Genomic DNA, 23,830 nt, shown 5'->3' with positions numbered 1-23,830 from the left:
ACATCACTCGAAAATGCTTGGAAGTTGTTTAAAAACACTATATTAGAAGTTCAACTGGAGTGCATACCGCAGATCAGAAAAGGTACCGCCAGGGCCAAGAAGATGCCAGCATGGCTAACGAGCAAAGTCAAGGAAGCTCTTAGAGGCAAAAAGTCTTCCTTCAAAAAATGGAAGTCTTGTCCGAATGAAGAAAATAAAAAAGAACACAAACTCTGGCAAAAGAAATGCAAGACAATAAGGGATGCTAAAAAAGAATTTGAGGAGCACATTACTAAGAACATAAAAACCAACAAAAAAAAATCTATAAATACATTCAAAGCAGGAGACCATCTAGGGAGGCGATTGGACCCTTGGATGATAAGGGAGTCAAAGGCGTACTAAAGAACGATAAGGAGATTGCAGAGAAGCTAAATGAATTCTTTGCATCTGTCTTCACAGTGAAAGATATAGGGCAGATCCCTGAACCTGAACTAACATTTGCAGGAAGGGATTCTGAGGAACTGAGACAAATAGTGTTAACGAGAGAGGAAGTTCTAGGCTTAATGGACAATATAAAAACTGACAAATCACCAGGCCCGGATGGCATCCACCCGAGAGTTCTCAAAGAACTCAAATGTGAAATTGCTGATCTGCTAACTAAAATATGTAACTTGTCCCTCAGGTCCTCCTGCGTGCCTGAGGACTGGAAAGTGGCAAATGTAACACCAATATGCAAAAAGGGTTCCAGAGGGGATCCTGGAAATTACAGGCCAGTTAGCTTAACTTCTGTCCCTGGAAAACTGGTAGAATGTATTATTAAAGCTAGATTAACTAAGCACATAGAAGAACAAGCCTTGCTGAAGCAGAGCCAGCATGGCTTCTGCAAGGGAAAGTCCTGTCTTAGTAACCTATTAAAATTATTTGAGAGTGTCAACAAGCATATAGATAGAGGTGATCCAGTGGACATAGTGTACTTAGACTTTCAAAAAGCGTTTGACAAGGTACCTCACCAAAGACTTCTGAGGAAGCTTAGCAGTCATGGAATAAGAGGAGAGGTCCTCTTGTGGATAAGGAATTGGTTAAGAAGCAGAAAGTAGACAGAAGGAATAAATGGACAGTTCTCCCAATGGAAGGCTGTAGAAAGTGGAGTCCCTCAAGGATCAGTATTGGGACCTGTACTTTTCAACTTGTTCATTAATGACCTAGAATTAGGAGTGAGCAGTGAAGTGGCCAAGTTTGCTGACGACACTAAATTGTTCAGGGTTGTTAAAACAAAAAGGGATTGCGAAGAGCTCCAAAAAGACCTCTCCAAACTGAGTGAATGGGTGGAAAAATGGCAAATGCAATTCAATATAAACAAGTGTAAAATTATGCATATCGGAGCAAAAACTCTGAATTTCACATATACGCTCATGGGGTCTGAACTGGCGGTGACCGACCAGGAGAGAGACCTCAGGGTTGTAGTGGACAGCACGATGAAAATGTTGACCCAATGTGCGGCACCTGTGAAAAAGGCAAATTCCATGCTAGCGATAATTAGGAAAGGTATTGAAAATAAAACAGCCGATATCATAATGCCGTTGTATAAATCTATGGTGCGGCCGCATTTGGAATACTGTGTACAGTTCTGGTCGCCTCATCTCAAAAAGGATATTATAGAGTTGGAAAAGGTTCAGAAGAGGGCAACCAGAATGATCAAGGGGATGGAGTGACTCCCTGACGAGGAAAGGTTGCAGCATTTGGGGCTTTTTAGTTTAGAAAAAAGGCGGGTCAGAGGAGATATGATAGAAGTGTATAAAATTATGCATGGCACTGAGAAAGTGGATAGAGAAAAGTTCTTCTCCCTCTCTCATAATACTAGAACTTGTGGACATTCAAAGAAGCTGAATGTTGGAAGATTCAGGACAGACAAAAGGAAGTACTTCTTTACTCAGCACATAGTCAAACTATGGAATTTGATCCCACAAGATGCAGTAATGGCCACCAGCTTGGATGGCTTTAAAAGAAGATTAGACAAATTCATGGAGGACAGGGCTATCAATGGCTACTAGCCATGATGGCTGTGCTCTGCCACCCTAGTCAGAGGCAGCATGCTTCTGAAAACCAGTTGCCGGAAGCCTCAGGAGGGGAGAGTGTTCTTGCACTCGGGTCCTGCCTGCGGGCTTCCTCCAGGCACCTGGTTGGCCACTGTGAGAACAGGATGCTGGACTAGATGGGCCACTGGCCTGATCCAGCAGGCTCTTCTTATGTTCTTATGTTCTTATGACCTGGGGAAAGGGGACGGCTGGGGAGTCTCAAGGAGCAGGTAGAGTGGTCTGGAGAACCCCAGGTAATGAGAGACCCTCTTAAGTCATCTTGGACCAAGGTGGTGGTTGATAAAGTTGTTTCAGTTGGCCTTTCTCCTTCTGACCTGCTCTCTATGGAACTTAGTAGGGCCAAGGCGATTGTTAAACAGCGTTTATTTAGTGGACATTGACATCCAAGAGCTGCTTCGGGCCCCTGTTCTCCTCAATCACTGGGTCTAACAGGTTTCCCTTGTAATGATGGGATGCTGTATCTAAGTTGGCTATCTGTACCTAAGTACAGGAGGGCATTTTCTCTGGCCCGATTCAACGCCCTACCTTCTAAACTTTTGGAGGGTAGATACGACAAAACTCCAAGGAATAATAGATGCTGCCCCTGTGATAATGCTGGAGTCTGTTTTACATGTTCTGTTTAATTGTAGGTATTATGAAGGGGCCAGAAAAGATCTTTTATACCCCATTATGCAGTCCCTTCCAGGCCGTTCCCCTGAGTCTCTTCTGCCTGTTTTACTAGAGGGCTCTGACAAGGCAATTACTGGTCAAGTGGCCACATTTCTGAACTTGGCCATTGTGACCAGACCCTCTAAGATTGTGAATTGTAATTAATTTTATTGTATTGTTTTGATGTCTGCCATAGCTCTGTCACCAAGTAGTCTCATGTTAATATTTTTATATTGTATTGTGGTTGGTTGACTGAAATAAAATTATTCACTACTGGTCTGGAGAACCCATTGGGCCTGAGCTTCCCCATCCCAGGTATGCAGTTAGACCATCTGCTGGGCTACAGTAAAAAGACTTGGAAAGCAATTTGGTACGATGAAGGTGATTCTTTCGAGCAGAGGTTTGTTTGTTTTTCCAAAGAATAACAGCAGACTTAATAAAGAGCCATGTGTTGATCAAGTTTAATTAGGGTGTGTTTGTTTGTTTTTTAAAAAAGGACACTAAGGATAATCCTCACAAAAAAGTCATCTGATGTCTTTAATTATCAGCAATTTATCTTGGTTAAGTCCCATTGAAATGAATGGGAGGGGTTCAAGAGGAAAAGCAAAGAGAGGGGAAAAACCAAAAATTCAAGAGGGTGAACCCCAAAGGGGCTAGAATTATATTTATTTCATTTAAAAAATCACTTTGTATCACATTGTTACATCTAACAAGTTTTGACAAAACATGACTCCAATTATCCAATCCCCTCCTCCTGTTCTTTCTGAATGTGAAGTTCTTCTGTCCTTAGGAACATAGGAAGTTGCCTTACACTGCCTTATACAGACCCTTGGTCCATCTAGCCCAGAATTGTCTACATTGACTGGCAGTTGGCTTTCCAGGGTTTCAGGCAGGGAGTCTCTCCCAGCCCTATCATAAAATAATTGTGCAACATGTGCACAAACATGCATAATTCAACCATCATATTCATAAGAGAGGTGCTCTGCAGTGCTATGGACTGAATCTGCTGGGTGTCACTGTTCAACTTTAGACACTTGCGCTTTACAATTGCTTCTCCTATCGCAAGAAAAAGTGGATCCAAATGGGAAGCGTTTATTATTTCAGCTTAGCGATGATGCCAAAGTTTCAAGTAATAGCTTTTGACTTAGTCATGCTGCTGCTACCTTTTCAGAAACTGCTCTGCCTTCCTCGCTTCTTTCAATTTCTCTTTTACGCCTTGCTGATAACTTTGCTGCATGCCAAAACCCTTCCCCCTCCCTTCCTCAGCATGAACTGTTACTTCCACAGATGGCCTGTGATAAACCAAAGAGCGCCAATTAGGAACCGAAGCGGGAGAAATATGAGCTCTTTCAAAAAAAGAGGGAACTGAACTCTGGCACAGAATCAGTGAGGAGGGAATTTCCACTGAGAAGAAAAATGGGGATGGCATAAGATTGGCAAACTCCTGAGCTGCTAACAGCCACGCACAATTTTGTACGGCTACAGAATACAGATTCTGCGGTTAGCCAAGATAGCAAAACCATTACAGCTGCTGTAAAAAGAAAAAGACTTTGTAGGTAATTATTGAATAAAATGCAGAATTCTCAGAGTTTTAAAAGACTCTTATAACAGCCAACTTTTGGCCTCCCTGTGTTTTTCAATGAGCTTTATTATTATATCAAGATGCTCTAGAGTGTGAAAGACATTACAAGGAAGTGGATGATTCCAGCAAGAATTTTTGTGAAGAAATAATGATCACTCCAGCAAGGAGCAATGGACAGTCATGAATGGGCCAGTGTCCATGGCACTGTTGTGGTTCAGGAACACCTGAGGAGGAGGGGTACAACTTTGGTTACCCCTGCATTAGAACAGAAGAAAAGTCCTCCTGGATCAGATCAAAGGTCTATTTGGTCTGGCATCCTTCTTTCCCACTGTGACCATCCAAATGCCTCTGGGAAGCCCTCCAGAAGGGCAATAACCTCTCTCCTGTGGCTGCACTTCAGCAACTGGTGTTCAGCAGCACGAGTGGAACCTACAACAAAATGTTGCAGCGTGGTGTGCTCCTCTTCACACTGTTCCAGCCAGCGAGCTCTGTTCTCCTTCATCCCTCCTTTAAATTAGTTTTCCATTTTCCCATCTAGTGGCATTCCATGGCCACTGAGCATGCTCCATCCTAGTTGAGCTGTTGGGAGGATTTGTGGTCCTTTAGGGGGTTTTTTTCCCTAAAGTTTTTTTTACTTCTCCAAATCTTTCCCCAAGCCTGCTGACACCTCTCTGCTCTGCATGGATGGTGCCATTTAAGCTACAGAAGAATTGGAACTCACACCTGGAACATCAGAAATGAGAAGGACTAGAGTGCCTCTGCACCTGGAGGTTCCATTATTTTTCCTGCTACTACACTCACATGGAGAGTTTTGTTTCCTCTAAAGAGTTCAGAGTCGTGTACATGCTCTCACCCAGAGCTTGGAAAAGTTACTTTTTTGAACTACAGCTCCCATCAGCCCAATCCAGTGGCCATGCTGGCTGGGGCTGATGGGAGTTGTAGTTCAAAAAAGTAACTTTGCCAAGCTCTGCTCTCACCCACATGTTATCCTCACAACAACTGGGTGTGGACAGTTAAGCTGAGAAACAGTGATTGGCCCAAGGTTATCCAGTGAGCTGCATTGTTCAGTGTGGATTTGAACTTGGGATGTCCCAGTCCTAGGCCTATACTCGAATCCCTGCATCAGGGATGGGGAACTTAAGGCGTGGGAGTCAAATGCAGCCCTCCAGGCCTTTCTGTCCGGCCCTTAGGACTCTCCGGAGGCTACACTCTCATCGGCTCTGCTTTGAGTGTTTTTGCCGGGCTGGAATGTGCCCTTGAACTCTGTTAATGCCTCTTGCTAGCCTGGTTGGAGGATACAGAGGAATGTGTGGAAAATAGCCTACCTACTGTACAAAGATAAATGGTACACTTGTTACCATACCCACTTTTGCCTCTGGCCTCACTCACAACTGGCATCTTGTCAATAACAGAGCCATCAGAAACATGGTGGCCATGTACACGCCTGAAAAGCTCTATTATCACAATCTCTATCATAGGATGAGAATGAAGTGTGTATTTTCAATGATTTTTTTTCATCCTTAGTAGGTCATTCTGACTGTTCAGCTGGTTGAAGAAGCTAGAGCGTGTTGTTTCGTCATCCAGCTGCACTCAAGAAGCACTCATTACTTGTCTAGATTGCCTTGTTAGGAAGTTGGTAGCATGAAAGTAACTGAGTATTTAATTGAAGTATGGGATGGTTTTTTTAAAAAAAACAGATTGAGAAGGTCTACTATACTGCACACTTTACAAAATGGGAAGGGGGAGGACATCTCTTTTTGTACTGCTGGGACTTAAAATGACAACTTTCTTGTACTTTTACAAATACCCTGTTATAATTCTCCGTGGAAATTATCTGATATGTATACTCGTAAAGGGTCAGACATTGATGTAAAACATATTGCTATGAGCATGGGGGTTGGGATGGATGATTCCTGTGGGTCCCCTTTCCAGCCTCTGATTTGGAATCCTATGCCTTGGAATGAGGAACTCACTCTGCTGGTCAGATGAGTCTCTCCTTTGTTAAACAAACAGAGTGGCCAGGTAAGATAATGGGCCTATCGGTTGCTCAACAACTGGTGAATGGGCCAGGAAGACCCTTTTGTCATTGAGACTCATCAGGAGAGCCCCCCCCCCGGAGCCCAGGAGAGGCTTATAGTTTTAGTTGTGTCAAGAGAATGCTTGGAGACTGGGGGCAGGCAGAGAGGGTGGCTTTCTGCATCATGGCTATAGGATGCCTCTTGTAACTCCGATGGAAAAACTGGATATTGGACTGCTGATGCATTGAACCTCTCCATCCGAAGCTCAGGTTGGAATGTGTATAAATAAATAAACCATATTTCATAAAGACACTGCAGTCTCCGCTGACCTTCTTCCCAAAGGAAACCAAACCCTGGAGGAGCGCAGGGACCCCTGAAATCTCACCGCTCGGAGATTGGGGAGGCGTGCAACACTGGTGTCAGGAGTGGGACTAAGTTTCCTAGAAGAAGCATTGGGAGCAAGGTGTGCCTGAGTCAAGATGGAGGAGATAACAGCAATCCTCCTGGAACAGATGAGATTGATGTTCCAGCAGCAAAGACAAGAGCGCCAGGAAGACCAGCAGCAGAGACAATGGGACCGGGAGCAAAGGCAACGAGAGCACCAAGAAGAATGGGAGCAAAGACAAAGAGACCACCAGGAGCACTGGCAATGAATGAGGGACATATTGGGAAGTACCTTTGAAGAGGAAAAGGAGACCCCATGTGAGGAAGTGAGAGCCCTGCCTGATCAGCCGCTACAAGGGGTCCAGAGTGACCCAGGAGTCCAGCTGCAGTGCACCCAGACTGCGGTGGCTAAAGAGATCCAGAAAGTGGATGGGCAGCTGGAGGGTTTGGACTGTAAGGAGTTGCAGTCAGTAGCAGAGGAGGAAGAAGTTTTGATTGTCCAGGAGCCTGCCAGGGGGGAAGACAGCAGAAAGCTGGAAGTAAACTCCAAGAGTTGAAGGAGGACAGGCTGGAAAATGAAGAGGAAGATGCCTTGGAAGAAAGTGAGGTAGAGGCTGGAGAAGAGATGCTGCTGATAGATTTCTCTGCTCCCTGTGTGCCTGCTGTTAAAGAAGTAGTGCAGGAGAAAGAAAAAGCCTTGGAGAAAGCCTTGGGTGCCCCATAATGGTCTTATAGGGTGGGATGCAGATCTATGATGGGTGTAGTCCCTGGGCAAATTCCAACAGTGAGAGGCACCCAGCACCCTGTGAGTTTGGAGGGCAAGAGACACTGGGAGGGTTACCTGCCTCTGTTTGGGCCCATGATTTACACTGGAGATTGTGAGGGAGAACAGAGAAGATTTCTTTCTGCCAACCTGGGTGGGCTAGGCCAGCTAGGCCTGAAGAAGATGCCCCCAGATAAAGACTTGTGGCAGAACTTTGATTTGGAGTTTGGGGCAGGAGACGAAGTGGACTGGCTTACAGACTTTTCCCAGGGCACAGAGTGAAAAGAAAATGGCCACAGCCTGCCATGTGCTGATGAAGAAACAAATCTGTTCCTGGAGAGGAGTCCCAACCCCCTGCAGGCAGCAGCAGGGAGCAGCTTGGACTGGGAACTCCATGAAGCCCCAAGACAAAGGGCCATGTTGGCACCCGCATAGTCTGGGGGTGGGGGTTATACATATGGGACTGTGTACTGATTTGCTGTAGGAATTCTGATGGCATGCTGTTGATTTGTGCTTGTTTGCATGCTGCTGGGGATATGAGCTGTTTAATGATCTTTTAGCAATTATGTTGATAGGTTTTTGTAATAAGATTTTAATGTTTAAGATTTACTATTCTGTGTCTGTTAGATTGTGAGTGTGTGTACAACTGTTTGAGGGCTGCTGTGCTGCAGTGGCACAAGGCAAGACAAAGGAACTCCAGTACTGAGGCGGTAATATTGCTTAAACATGTCGGGAACTCAGTAACTTGGCCATTGCCAAGTTATGAGGACTGGGTAAGCTGTTTGGATGCAGAGCTGTGACTGGAGGCTCCAAGAAAGGAGAGGAAGCCTAAAGAGAGAGCAATTAATTGAAAAAATTGCTGTAAGGGAATGGACTGTTTTTGTACTGGTGTGGAAATGGGACTGTAATATGACTATGCTTTTAATGATGTATATTTCAATGTCTTACTAACCTGTACCTGTTATTTCTTTGTAGGGGGGGCTGTTATTCTATTGTTTGCTTGCAGGTCTGGGACAGACCTTTTACAGAGAAAGGTGTAGTGTTATGAGCATGGGTGTTGGGATGGATGATTCCTGTGGGTCCCCTTTCCAGCCTCTGATTTGGAATCCTGTGCCTTGGAATAAGGAACTCACTCTGCTGGTCAGATGAGTCTCTCCTTTGTTAAACAAATAGAGTGGCCAGGTAAGGTAATGGGCCTATTGGTTGCCCAGCAACTGGTGAATGGGCCAGGAAGACCCTTTTATCATTGAAACTCTTCAGGAAAGCCCCCGCCCCCGGAGCCCAGGAGAGGCTTGTAGTTTTAGTTGTGTCGAGAGAATGCTTGGAGACTGGGGAAAGGCAGAGAGGCTGCATCATGGGGGCAGGCAGAGAGGCTGCATCATGGCTATAGGATGCCTCTTGTAACTCCAATGGAAAAACTGGATATTGGGCTGCTGATGCATTGAACCCCTCCATCCGAAGCTCGGGTTGGAAAGTGTGTAAATAAATAAACCAAATTTCATAATGACACCACAGTCTCTGCTGTCCTTCTTCCCAAAGGTAACCAAACCCTGGAGGAGTGCAGGGTCGCCTGAAATTTCACCGCTTGGAGATTGGGGAGGTGCGCAACAATATATACAAGGAATGCAATGCAAATCTGGCACCCCAGTTCCAGGCCTTTCAACCAGTATGTTTGTAACATCCCAACAGCATCTCTGTAATATCATGGCTTAGGGGTGACATTCCTCTGGTAAGGCAGTCCGCTCATCCCATAGTAAACAAATTATTCATTGATAGTGGATGTTTGTAAGCTGCAATAGTATTACAATAGTATTACAATAGTATTACAATAGTTATTGTATAGAAATAGAAGTGGACAAGAAAAAGGGTAGAACAAGAGACCTATTCCAAAAGATTAGAGAAATGAAAGGGAAATTTAAACCAAGAGTAGGGAGGTTGAATAATCAACAGGGGATCACAACGACTGACCAAGATGAAATAAAAGGAAGATGGAAGCAATACACTGAAGAATTCTATAAAAGAGATGCAAGGATGACAGATTCATTCAAGGAGGAACCGTATGATGAAGAACCAGAAATTTTAGAATGTGAGGTGAAAGCTGTTCTCAAAATACTTGGAAGAAATAAATCACCAGGAACAGATGGCATACCAATAGAGTTGCTACAAGCTACTGAGACTGAATCTGTCCAAATTTTGACAAAAAATTGTCAAGAAATATGGAAAACTAAACAGTGACCCACAGACTGGAAGCATTTAATATACATCCCAATTCCAAAGAAAGGGGATCCCAGGGAATGCAGTATCAAACTATTGCCTTAATATCCCATGCAAGTAAAGTAACGCTCAAGATTCTACAACAAAGGCTCTTACCATATATGGAGCAAGAAATGCCAGATGTCCAAGCTAAATTTAAAATGGGAAGAGGCACCAGCGATCATCTCACAAACATACATTGGATAATGGAACAGACCAAGGAATTTCAGAAGAAAATCACCCTGTGCTTTATAGATCTCAGTCTTTGATTGTGTAGATCATGAAAAACTATGGAATGCTTTAAAAGAAATAGGGGTGCCACAGCATCTGATTGTCCTGATGCGCAACCTATACTCTGGACAAGAGGCTACTGTAAGGACAGAATATGGACAAAATGATTGATTCTCCGTCGGAAAGGGTGTAAGACAGGAGTGTATTTTATTGCCCTACTTGTTTAATCTATACGCAGAACATATAAGTAAAGCAGGATTTGGACCAAGATGAAAGAGGTGTGAAAATTGGAGGGAGAAATATCAATAATTTAAGATACGCAGATGATACCATACTGTTAGCAGAAACCAGTAATGATTTGAAACAAATGCTGGTGGAAGTTAAAGAGGAATGCACAAAAGCAGGACTACAGCTGAACATCAAGAAGACTAAAATAATGGCAACAGAAAATTTGTGTAACTTTAAAGTTGACAATGAGGACATTGAACTTGTCAAGGATTATCAATACCTTGGCATAGTCATTAACCAAAATGGAGACAATAGTCAAGAAATCAGAAGAAGGCTAGGACTGGGTAGGGCAGCTATGAGAGAACTAGAAAAGGTCCTCAAATGCAAAGATGTATCACTGAACACTAAAGTCAGGATCATTCAGACCATGGTATTCCCGATCTCTAGGTATGGATGTGAAAGTTGGACAGTGAAAAAAGCGGATAAGAGAAAAATCAGCTCATTTGAAATGTGGTGATGGCGGAGAGCTTTGCGCATACCATGGACTGCGAAAAAGACAAATGATTGGGTGTTAGAACAAATTAAACCAGAACTATCAGTAGAAGCTAAAATGATGAAACTGAGGTTATCATACTTTGGACATATAATGAGAAGACCTGATTCACTAGAAAAGGCAATAATGCTGGGAAAAACAGAAGGGAGTAGAAAAAGAGGAAGGCCAAACAAGAGATGGATTGATTCCATAAAGGAAGCCACAGACCTGAACTTACAAGATCTGAACAGGGTGGTCCATGACAGATGCTCTTGGAGGTCGCTGATTCATAGGGTCACCATAAGTCATAGTCGACTGAAGGCACATAACAACAAAAAGAGCACAGGGCCCTCTGGAGAATCCAAAGTGTCACAGAGTTAGCTTCTGGTCTCAGCATTCATTACCATGCTAGTGAAAGAGCAGGATTTAAGGTGAGGCTTTAAAAGACAATGGGCACATCCAGAGAATTTAGATGCGAGACTTAAGAACTTATCCTGATGCCCAGTCCACCTGTTTAAACCATTTCTACATGACTACTTATGGATTATAAGAAGAAAGTTCTAACCGCCCTATTGCTGCCACTGCCAAAAATGCTTTATATGGCCGAATGTGTTTCATATACAATCGTCTTCATGGGCACCACTGAACATAACAATCTTTGTCTATACTCTCCAGTGACTCTGTTGCAAATATTTCATTAGACAGTACAAACTGAGAATGTTTCGTCCAGCAATGCCCCGAAGAAGATCCTATTTGAAATGCTCACCTGTAATTCATGACCAGATCAGGGAATAGGGTCTGTGTTGTTGCTCAGTGGAACAAGTAGATCAGACTACAGAGCCACATCTGAAGCAACAGTTCTATAGAGCCTTCCAAGAACCAGTTGATTCCACAGGTCACGTGGCCTAGCTGAGTTGATGAATTGCAGTAGTTTCTTTGGCCATTATAACGGTAGTGCAACACCACAGGAAAGATCAGCCCAGTAATTTCTTCAGTCGATGAGCTGCTTGGTGTTGCAGGGAGCGAGGCACCTGGTTCCTGTTCTCTGAGTCCCAGGTTCAAACCCAGTGGTACGTTATTACTCCTCCTTCACAAGAAAAGGGCAATTGGCTTAGGTTAACATCTGAACTGGGCTTTTGATTATTTACACATTCCATTGAAGCCAGTAGCAAACCATCCATTTCATTCAATGGTTGTAGATTGCTCAAGACTGACTATACACATCCAAGTGAACCTGTTTAGGATCAGGGTTACAATAAGTAATATAGGAAGCTACCTTATACTGAGTCAGACCATTGGTCCATCTAGTTCAGTATTGCCTACACTGATTGGCAATAGCTCTCTGGGGTCTCAGACAGTAGTCTTACTGAATTCTGACCTTTTGTACTCAAAGCATGTGCTCTTCCACAGAGTTATAGCCCTGAAAGACATGCTTATAGCTGGATCCTATGCATGTTAACTAAGAAGTGAGTCCTGCTGATTTAACGGGACTTGAGAATAATTGTATGTTGGTTTTGCAGTCTTTAGAGATGACTCTGTCTGTGCTGATGAACCCCCCTTGGGTTTGTTTTAAAGCAAATAAGCTGCACTAGAATATTCCCAGAGTCTGATCCAGGAATATGTCTCTAAGCAAAAGTGTGATTTAAGGCCAAACTCTCAGACCTGTCATCCTTCAGCAACATAATGTTTTGTGTAAGGAACAATACTGCACTGGAAAGGAAATAAAGCCATCCGCATAACAAGTCTCTTATGTTTCCTGTATTTACAACAAACTGTCACATGTTAGTTACCTGACATTGCTGGGCCCAAAGTGAAAGAGACTGGAGACAAAGAGGTTAGTCACCCTTGTCCCCACTTTTTTAAAAAAATAAAGGGCGGTTGTAATCATGACCTTAATACAAACTACCTTTCAAGTCCCAAGAAGAGCTCAAGGGATGGTGAGATTTTAAGCACCAGACATCTTTCCACTTGTCTGCATTTTCTGTGACAGCAACAGTGTCTAAGGGTGTGAAGTTCTGGCACTTAGACAACTTTGATATGTGCTTTCCCAGGCTTCAAAAGAACAGAGAGACAATGGACTCATGACTTCAGGGCCAGCGGTGGTAGCCAAGAGCTTGAGGTAGCTCATCTTCTTTCTGTGTCTCTGGCAGGAGTTGAAATGTTTTGCAAGGTGAAAAGAAATGTATAAGGGAGAAGGAGACTTGTTAGTGGTTTCTGAGGCTGCAGGTTTGATGCCTCAGGCAGCTTTCCGGTCTGCACAGGTTTGCTGTTATTGCTATGGGTAAATCAGAGGGCAGCTCTTCATCAAAGTCTGAAGGCTTATGTTAGACTATAAAAGGCACAGAAAGAAACAAGTAATTAAACAGATCCTTTTAAAGCTACCTGGATTTCTTGGAGACTGTAGTCAACAGATGAACAGAGAGTGTTGTTCTCAGGACAACAATATTAGGGAGGCTGTAAAAATTTGTATTGATTTCTGTGCAACTTACTTGTTGATTTTGATAAACTGATGTTTCATTTTCCCTTGAATAATCATCCTTAGTTGTGCAATTGTAGAGGGGCTGTCACATCTGGAGTCGGAGGCGCCTTGAGAGAAAACTATGCACACTTAAGTCCCATGGACATGAACGGTGTTTCCAATGTAATCCTAAGGAGTAGTTTCAACTAATTTGCATGGGACTTGCTTCCTAGTTAAATATCCTTAGGGCTGCACAGTTTGAGCCAATAACATGACTAAAGTAAGCCTAATTTTCTCTGGATTGAACCCAGAACAATAATATTGTTGGGATATTCAAAGAGGTTGCCATAACTGCATTCAGGAAGGTGTCCCCCACCCCTTATGTTAATTTGGCTAAAATTTCTAGTGAAGAGATGTTGTGGCTGTTGTGTTATTTGCCTTCCCCTGAAAATGTGTAGCTTGTGTCTCTTGCTTTACACTCCTTTCCTGCAGAATGCTTCTTGTGGCACACAGTGGTATGAGTTGCATGGGTTTAACTTTAGAAAGCTAGTGTGGATAGTCTTGGACTAGATGACACTTAGGACCTTGTAAGTCTATGAATATGTGATTCATGAATACCGTGCAGGTCAGTTCCCCCTTAGGTGCAACACCAGCTCATTTGTATCTAACCCTCTTCTAAAAAGCTTGGAGTGATGGTGTACATACAAGTTATCCCATTTTATCCTCACAACAACCTGTGCGGTAGGTTAGGCTGAGAGTGTCTGATTGGCCCAATGCTGCCAAGTGGTGGGAATTTATATCAGTGACGGCTCAGGTGAGTACCAAATTTGGGCATTCCTTGGCATCTGCCACTCTCACATTGCACTGAGAATCTAGGAAGGTCAGAGTCAGTTTGCATGACCCTCCTCTTTTTGAGAAGGACTACTGAAGAAACCTTGCCCAAGGACCTCCCAAATCCCCATGGGGACTGATCTAGCACTGAATGGGACTCAGCTTTCCCTGGTAAAGGTTTGGCATGCTGTCTGCTATTGGATGGCCCAGTGAGATCATTGGAAGAAAATGTGGTCGGGATGCAAGAGACATGATTGCTCCTTTATTCAGCCTTTAGATGTAGTTGTGAACTGATCACACCTGCAATATGGTGCTAAATTCTGGGCAAGTCATTACCAGAAAAGCATTGATAAACTGGAGGAAGTTCAGAGAAGAGCAACAAGCATAATCATAGCACTGGTGGGACTGATTTATGATGGAAGATGAAAGGCCACTAAGAGGATGTATAATTTACCTTGGCAAAGTGACAGCTAACAACATTAAAGCCCATGGTGCTAACTGCACTTTCTCGTGAGTAGATCACTGTGATTACATTGGCTTTTTAATTAATGTGTTTGAGATGGAACCCAAAGTTTACATTTGTTCCTTTAAAGAAAGGAATAACATTATTATTATTATTATCATCATCATCATCATCATCATCATTATTATTATTAATTACATTTGTATACCACCCCATAGCCAAAGCTCTCTGGGCGGTTTACAACAATGTATATTTTATTGGTTTAAATAAGCATACAAGGGGTTGTGAGGGGAAGATGAATAGGTGGCATGTGTGGTGAAATAAAACAAAGAGATAGGTTTAATGTTTATATTTAACAACGCGCATGGCACTATTTGGAGTAACATAGGTCCTTGCAAGGATGTAGCAAATTAGCAAAATTAAATATTATTGTGGCACCTATTTCACTTTTACACTATTAACCTCTCTCTTTCACACATACACACACACATGCACACAGAAACACACACAAGAGAGATGGGGAGGGGAATAAACCCCTGAGAACTTTGTCCTCTTAATGAAATGATACATCACACAGACACGTACCTAAACTCAATATTTAGGTTCCAGACAAGGGTGGAGGAGCAGCTATGCATTTTCATTATGTTAACTTTTAAGGCAAGAAAGCTATTATTTATTTGTTACCTTTTATATCCTACCTATCACTCAAGGCAGCATATGAGGGGTTCCTGAGTGGTCTCTTCTCCAGGCACTGACCACACTCAGGTTTGCTTAGCTTCACTCAGATGACTGCCTCATGTGCCTTCAGACCACAATCTGGACTACTCAGCTGATAGAGCAAAGCCCTAAACCAGCCTTACCCAACTTGGTGCCCTCCAGATGTTGTTGGACTCCAACTTCCATCAGGCCTAGCCAATAGGGCCCAGGGTCAGGGATCACGGGAGTGGGAATCTACCATCATCTGGAGAGTGCCAGACTGGGGAAGGCTGCTCTAAATGATATTGTGAGAATATCATTCTCACAATAGAGTATTATTTGAGCTAAAACATAGAATATATCTCTATAATTATATAGAATATAATTAAGAGTGGGGAAATGGAAACTGAGTTTCTTATTAGAAAGCAAGAATAGCTTATGGAATAGCAAATAGAGCAGTGGAGGGCAAATGGGGGCACTGCCCCACCATCCTCAGTCTGCTCTCAGCCAGCCCCCACCCAAGGTGTGGCACTGCCTGTCAGCTTCTGCCTCCTTAGTCTCAGCATTGCCCTGTACAGAACTCAGCAGGGAGGAGGATGGGAACAAAACTAGAAGTAATTGGCTCTGCCTATCACTGGCTCTAGCTTCACCTACTGTGGGTCTCCCTGCCTTTCTCACTGCCCCTTCCAAAAGCAAGTCTGCTTGAATATTGCTAACAGACTCTGAGTTGCAGCAACTGCCCAGAATTGCCACAGCAGAAATACTGAAATCTGCAATCATAGCTAAAGGAGAACTGATTGTGTCAGGCACCTGAAAAGGTAATCTGGCTTCCCCCACACGAAGAACTACCCCAAATGCTAAAACACGGCAAAGAGATTATGAAAATCTGCTTGGGAGGAGAATGCTTAGTTCTCTAGGGACTGACAGAAATTGTGTGAGATTTACAGGCTGATGAATCTGTGAAAGTGACCTTTCCCCTTGAAATGAAATCTAGTGCTTTTTTGATGCTTTAAATCTCAAGGAAAAGAGAGCAGGGAGAAATTTGGGCTGATTTTTTTATGTACTCCTTATTTATGCAACAATAGGACAAGAAAGCAAGGAAAGAAATAGTTGATGTGTGTTGGGTGTTGTGGTTTAAAACCAGTTCTCAGAAATGCCCTTTAAAAAACTATGAACCAAATGAAGGCTAAAAGAAGATTGCAACAGAATCCAAGGGCTTGTTTACATGGGACCCAAGATCCACATTAAAAATGCTGCTTTTTCCATCGCGATTGATTTTGACAGTTCACATACTTCCACCCTCGCTATGAATAAATTGGCTGTTTTTCTTTGTAGCGTTCACACGCATGTGCGTTTACTGCTATCAGCGTTTCCTTGTTGCCGCACCCACACATTAGCATGTTAACTGTGGAGGCAGAGAAGGGGCGGTGTTTCCCTAAATGAAGGAATAGGCACTTGAAAGAAAGGGAATCGCTCCCACCTGTGGCTGTTAGGCTGTCCCTGTGCGAGTTTGGCACCCCGGGACAAGCCTCAGCATGCATTCTGGGCAGAGCTTGGAAAAGTTACTTTTTTGAACTACAGCTCCCATCAGCCCAGTCCAGTGGCCATGCTGGCTGGGGCTGATGGGAGTTGTAGTTCAAAAAAGTAACTTTTCCAAGCTCTGATTCTGGGAAACAAAAAAACCCCAAACAATTATCTTTAGAGAGACATTAAAAGCAGCTACTAAAGGAAGCATTGACCGTTTAGTATTATCTCTCTCCGTGAGTGGAACAGATGCTGGGATAAGATGCCAAGGCAGCTCCCCTTTCCACTGCACTTTTGGGCACTTATAAATTACCCCAGCAGCGCCTTTTCCAGCCTCCTCTCGCCGTGGCTGCGAAAAGGGTGCATGCATCAGCCTGGGGGGGGGAGAGATCCAGCTTTGGGGGGGAGCGGAGGGATGCTATGAGGCAGAAGAGGTCCTCCACACACACACTTTCTCACACTCTCTCTCTCTCACACACACACATGCTAGACGTAAACAACAGCGCCAAAACCACAGCTCCAAGGAAGGAATTTTACGAGCTCCAGCCCTGCTACCCTTGGGGAGTTGTTGGTGTCGCTGCAGAAGAGAGAATGAAGGGGTGGGGAATGTGATTTTGTTTAAAGGAGTGGGGGAGGAAATGTATTGGGGGGAAGTGGGAGAAAGTGGGAGAAAGGAAGGTGAGAGCAACCGGAAGTTGCTTCATCAAGGGCAGGAAACAAAACGACACCCAGAGACAGTTAAAGGGGCAGAGAAAAGGGAGGATCTAATGGTGAAGAAACTGTGCAGCCAAAAAAAGGCGCTTGAAAGGTAATACACGGTAGAAGCAGGTGCGGATTTTAAAAGCAAATTCAGATTTTTGTCGCATCCATTAATCCGGAGTTAAAGGCAAAAGCAGCAGAATGCACGCGCGTTGGCTAAAACGTCAAGTAAACGGTCCAAATTAAAAGGATCTGCAAAAAGCACCAGATGCAGATTTTTCTGGCATGTAAACAGGCACCAAGACATGTTTGGACGTATAGTCACATACTGAGGAACCTGCAGACCAAGTCCTATAAGGAAAGGTTAAAAGGAGTTGGGTATGTTTAGGCTGAAGAAGAGGAGATACGATAGCCGTCTTCAAATATTTGAAGGGATGTTACATAGATGATGGAGATAATTTGTTTTCTGTTGCTTCAGAGGGTAGGACCCAAAACAGTGCGTTCAAATTACAAGAAGGGGGACTTTGACTAAACGTTATGAAGAATGTTTGGATGGTAAGAGCTGTACAACAGTGGAAGAGACTGCCTTCTTAGATGGTGAACTCTCCTTCATTAGAGGTTTTTAAGGAGGGTCTTAATGTCCACCTATCAGGGATGCTGTAGTAATGAATTATCTGCATTATTAGGGTGCTGGTCTAGATGACCTTTTAATTTCCTGTCAATTCTATTATCCATGTCCTGGTCTAAGTGGGACAGCTATGAATGGAAGCAGCTTTTGTATGGAGTCAGAGGAACTGAAAGAACATTCTTCTTTCCTCATCCAGAGCTCAGAGCTGCTGCACCAGTGTTGATCATGGCTGGATTGGGGCCATGTGCACTTCCTCAGTAATGATCACCTATGTAGGTGGGCTAAAAAAATGCAAGCTCTTACTTCTCATCTTCAACGCAGAATCAAACATCTGTTTGGGTTTGTGGCTGGAGACCAACAGGCATCTACTTTTTATATTTTATATACAAGTGTCTGTAATCGGAGCTATAGGATTCAAATCTCACTTCTTAGGCACATCAGAACAGCATTGCTATTGCCTGGTTATGAAACAACATAAAAGGAACTTCTTAGAAGTGTAAAGCCAGAGGGAGGCTTGTAGGGCTTTGAGCACAATTCCCTGCTCAGAGCAGGAAACGTAGCCCAACTTCTGCTTGAAGATCTCCAACGAGAGAAATCTCACCCTCTCCCAGATATAATTGGCTCCATTGTTGAACTGCTCTTACAAACACTAAGTTTCTTCTGATGTTCAAATGAAACCTACTTAAGCCCATTTGTTCTAGTGCTGCCTGCTGGGGCAGCCAAAGCCGAACTCTTTATCCGCTTCTATGTGGCAGCCCCTTAGGTATTTGAAAACTGCTATGGTCCCTTCAGTCTTCTCCACGCTAAACATACCCAGTTCCTTTGACCTTTCCTTGTAGGACTTGATTTCATTTTCCTGTTTATCTAAATCCTTCTTAAATTGCAGTGCCCAGAACTGGATACAGTATTCCGGTGACATCTTACTAGTACGGAATGAAGTGAAGCTGTTCTTTCTCATGAGTTGGAAACTATGGCTGCATTCAAATGCCATGCAAAACAATGGTTTAATATTATGTGAAGGAACCTCAGGCTTCTGAGCTCCCACCTCCCCTCCCCTCATCTGGTACAGCTGTCAGGAGATTGGAACCTTCTGCTTCCATTTACTGTTATGTCAAGTGCTATGCTAAAAAGTCCCTCCCCCCCATTTTTAAACCATTCTCCCTCTGACTTTAAGCTCTGTATTCTCATAAGGCCCACTGGAATGACTGCATGCATGGATGATGCACAGCTGCAGTGCTGAGTGCAGTTGGATTTCACCCATCATTAACTTTTAAAAATTAGTACAGATCAGGCCCCTTTCCCAATTTCTCTCCTCCTTCTCCCTTAGTATGCCATATATCACAACATTCAAACACAGTTTCTTTTAAGTCTGAGTTTGACATCTTGCAGAAACATTTATACCTCTTGCATTTCCTACCCATTTCAAAGCTACAGTTTCATTTTTTTCATTTTTTATGGACAGACCTGTCATTAGAAAGATCTAATGACAAGTAGATGCCCATGGTACTATAACCTAAGAGGTGAAGATCACTTGTTCTATTTCATGTTGCCATTTCTTTTCTTTGTGCATTTTTGCTTCATTATGGCAATACCTAGTCTCCTAAACCTAAATAATAAAATCGGGGTGACTGTTCTCCTGGTCATCTCTTCACAATGTGTTACACCAAAATCCCCCCACCCCCTAAATTTTCTTTTATTTATTTTCATGGTTTGCATTTTGCCATAAAGCAGAGGAAATCTTTGACTGGTTCTGCACTAGGGATGGAATTTTCCGAAAATCTTGATGACAAACGTATCTGCACTGATTTTCTTTCATTTCCATCTTGCTCCTTGATGGCAATGAGATGAAATACAAAACAAAATGCATACTATATACACATTATTATTCACATATACACTCCAGATTTCATAAACTAACCAGCACATAAACAGCTACATTCAACAATGCATACAACTGTACAAAAACACTTATGTATTAATACTGATAAAATTATGCTGCAGAAATATAGTATTGCAAAAGATCTCTTTTATATGTATGAGAAGCTTAGGAGCCACATTGGCAATTAAGCAGTATATAAATTAATAAAAAATCAATAGTTTTATTTTATTTTATTTCATATAATTTTGCATATTAAAAACCCTGTCAATGCATGAGTAGCTCAAACATAAGCAGGAACTCTATGCGAAAGGTGGTCTGATGCAGGTTAAAGCTCCATGAGGGTGCAAGTGCCAAATTCTGTGTATAACTCCATTTAAAATGGACTCCCCCTCCATCCATATTCTGCACCAATTAGGACATTTAAAAACAACAACACCTGCATTATCTATTAATACGTTATTTTTATTCATTTCTTCCATTTTTAATTATAATTAATAGTCAATAATACAAAAGAAATTTTCATAAACCCTAAACAATCAAATAAGTGTTCATTTGTTCTGCAGAAATGCATATTTCATATAGTAGTAAGTACACTACTGCTGCAATACTTTTTGCCTATGTTAGCAGAATTCATGCACACACACACATACACAAAAATAGTTCAAGAAAGTATCAAGGATATTTTTAGTACCATGCCACCATACAATATTTACACTTAATGGGACTTATTTCGAGGGATAGATGGATCTGTTCTGTTCTGTGCAAACGTCACATGTGTCCATTCCATTGCATTTCACATCAATCTGAGAAATAGATATTTTAAATCTGCACGAAAACTTGTATTCACAAGATGCTTTGCACATATTTTCTCAAAAAAATATGTCAAAGGAAACATTTCTAAACTCTTATCCAATACTCACCTGTATACATATTGAGCTGAGAACCATATCACAAAATTTGGAGAAGTGTGACATCAGAACTATAGCTGCATTCTGATCTGAACTACAGGTGCTGTGGAAAAGGTCACTTAGTATCAGAAAAGAATGACTTACTCCAGCATTCATATCTCCAAGAGTGCACTTCATAAATGCATTTTAAAACTTCAGTGAGACTCATGGAATTGCAACAGACTCTGGTGCAGTCCTATACCTACTTATCTGGGAGTACGCCCGATTAAAACCAATTTCTTTACTGAACCTAACAGATTCTGATGTGATGGATTAATTGAAATGTTTATTTTGACTATGGTTATGACAATAAGATTATCATAATTAGTAATGAGATGGATTAATCGATATGCTTATCTGGAAAAAAAAATTGATAGATATATTTCTTAAAGAATTGAAACCTCTCTTTGACTTTTTGTGGAAAGAATAAAGCAATGTTTATGAGATTTGATGATTAAGTAAGATAACTACTGGAGGAAAGTGATTTTATAATATGACTTAAGAGACAGGATTGTTATATATTATAGACTTATAACTGATTTGATCTTTGACAAATGGGAAGTCAATATTTTACTCTTTATTTTTTATTTTTGTTTTTTTTTTCTTTTTTTCTTTTTGTTTAACTATTTTTGATTTTGTTTTTTGTCTTTGAATGTTTTATGATTTCGTCTTGTATGTTTTATGAAAATCTGAATAAAAATTATTGAAAAAAAAAAATTAAAACCAATTTCTGAGTAAATATGTACAGGACCTTTTTCATGAGGTAGGCCCATCCACATGTACAAGATGCATATACACCCAAATCAGGCAGCCCAACCCAGAGCATGCCAGTGAGAGAATAGCACTTATAGAACAAGTAGCTCAAGCAGAGCCAATAGCCAAGCTTACCTGGAATCATGGGAGATTCATTCCCAATCCCAAATAAGGGAACCATAGCACAATGATCATACTTCAGATGCTGGGAGTTTTATGGTCAAACTGTGATCTGCTATCTCTGAAGGTTTGTCTCCAATTTGCATGTAAAACAAACTGCAAACTTGTTTAGCTGTCATGGCTTCCAGTCGAGGGACCTTAAGAACTGCAGTGGTGTGAAGAAAATAGGAATCTCTAATAAAGATGCCTGATGACCTTCATAAAAAGCTACAGTTCCAAGTTCCTTAAGGAAAGTCATGACAGTTAAGTCTGGTTTTTTTTATCTATTACATGTACACCTCAGATATGCTCTGAATGGCCTTCCTAAGGAATCAGACCTATTAAGTAAGTTGCCAGAAATTACAACTTGATCTCTTAAATACCATCTCTTACTCTCTCTCCACCACTTTGTCACCAACCACAGAAGGTCTTCACTAATAGGCAAAAAAGCCTTTGCAGTTTAAGAATGTACCTATAGCCAACAGATATTTCTATCAAACTTTAAAAAGCAGGGAAATTGGGCGGCTATAGTGAATGTACCAGGGGAGTAGGAGACCTCCTGTCTGAGATATTGTACTGCCCTACAAATTTGTCAAAATGCAAACACAATTTGGGTTGGTCTTTCACAGTCCAATCCATTTCTTGTGTAGCTTGGAAGAATTTGGTAACATGTGCCTTTGAACATATGGTGAGTGGTGGCAACACCTGCCATCAGGACTATACTGTATCTCCAAAGACAGAGAATGACATTTTTTTATTTTTTTGTTGGTGTTGTTCCTACTTTGCTTCTTTCCTATCTAACCTAGAAAATTATATTTCTCTCATTATTCATCCTAGAAATCTGTGTCAAATTTATTTTCATTAATTTCAAAGCCTTTTTATTGGTCAGTGTCATATGATGGTGAAGACAGCCTTTTGTGTTTCCAACTGGAAGTTACGTTCTGTTTTTATTTTGGGTGCATTAATAGTTGAAGCTGAAACTGCAGTTTGATGTAAAATCAGACTGATCACAATATTTTGCTATTTAAGCAATGACTCTAGCTGTTTAAGAAAACGAACTTGCCCTGCCCAAGATGCATGTGTTCAGCCTGCTATGCTTAAACCACTCCACTTAAGAAAGAGTGGGCATGGTCAATTAAAAACATAGAGTACAGCTAGAAATTTGCTAGAATATATTTCACCTCCCACTGTTTTATCTTGTGCAAACTGAGACACTCCTCATGTCCACTGGAGACTATTCTGCAGAATAGTCAGTGCTATTATTCCACAATTGTTGTTGGAGTTTTTTTGTGTAAATTATGCAAAGTGTTGCTATATTTCACATATCCACAGAAATAGAAGCAAAAGAAAACGATTCACTATAGGAAAGTTAACTAAAATTGCACAGTAAATCAAACATATTTAAAGTGACTATCTGAACTATATCAACTGTCAATATTGTTGCTTCCTCCCTGCTAAAACAAGATCAGCACACCACATGTTTTGTCTGTTATTTGGGCTGCTTGCAGGTGTTGCCACCACTCACTATATGCTCAGAGGCACATGTTACCAAATTCTTCCAAGCTACACAGAAAGTGGATTGGACTATGAAAGACCAATTCAAATTGTATTTGCATTTTGACAAATTTATAGGGCAGTACAATATCTCAGACAGGAGGTCAGGTCTCCTGCTCCCCTGGTGCATTCACTATAACTACCCAATTTCCCTGCTTTTTAAAGCTTGATAGAAATATCTGTTTGCTATAAGTATGTTCTTAACCACAAGAGTTTTTTGTCTATTAGTTAATTTCTCTGCTTTTTCATCTGAGAGGTAAGAAATGGGATCCTGTGCAAATTTGCTAAGAATGGATTGATCATTTGCATGCTTATTGAGTTCAGTGGGATTTACTCCACTTCAATCATGCTTAGGATAGGTGGAACTGACCACAGGGAAGGGGAGGAGGAGAAAGGGCAAGGGGAGGTAAGGAGAAGGGCTGGTTTGATCATTTCCACGCTTGTTCAGTGGGATTTACTCCCATGCAATCATGCTTAGGATAGGTGAAACTGATCACGGGGGAGGAGGAGAACAGTGAGGGAGAG

This window comes from Rhineura floridana, chromosome 1 (assembly GCF_030035675.1).
Source record: "Rhineura floridana isolate rRhiFlo1 chromosome 1, rRhiFlo1.hap2, whole genome shotgun sequence".
NCBI lineage: Eukaryota > Metazoa > Chordata > Lepidosauria > Squamata > Rhineuridae > Rhineura > Rhineura floridana.
This window is presented reverse-complemented; position numbering follows the sequence as displayed.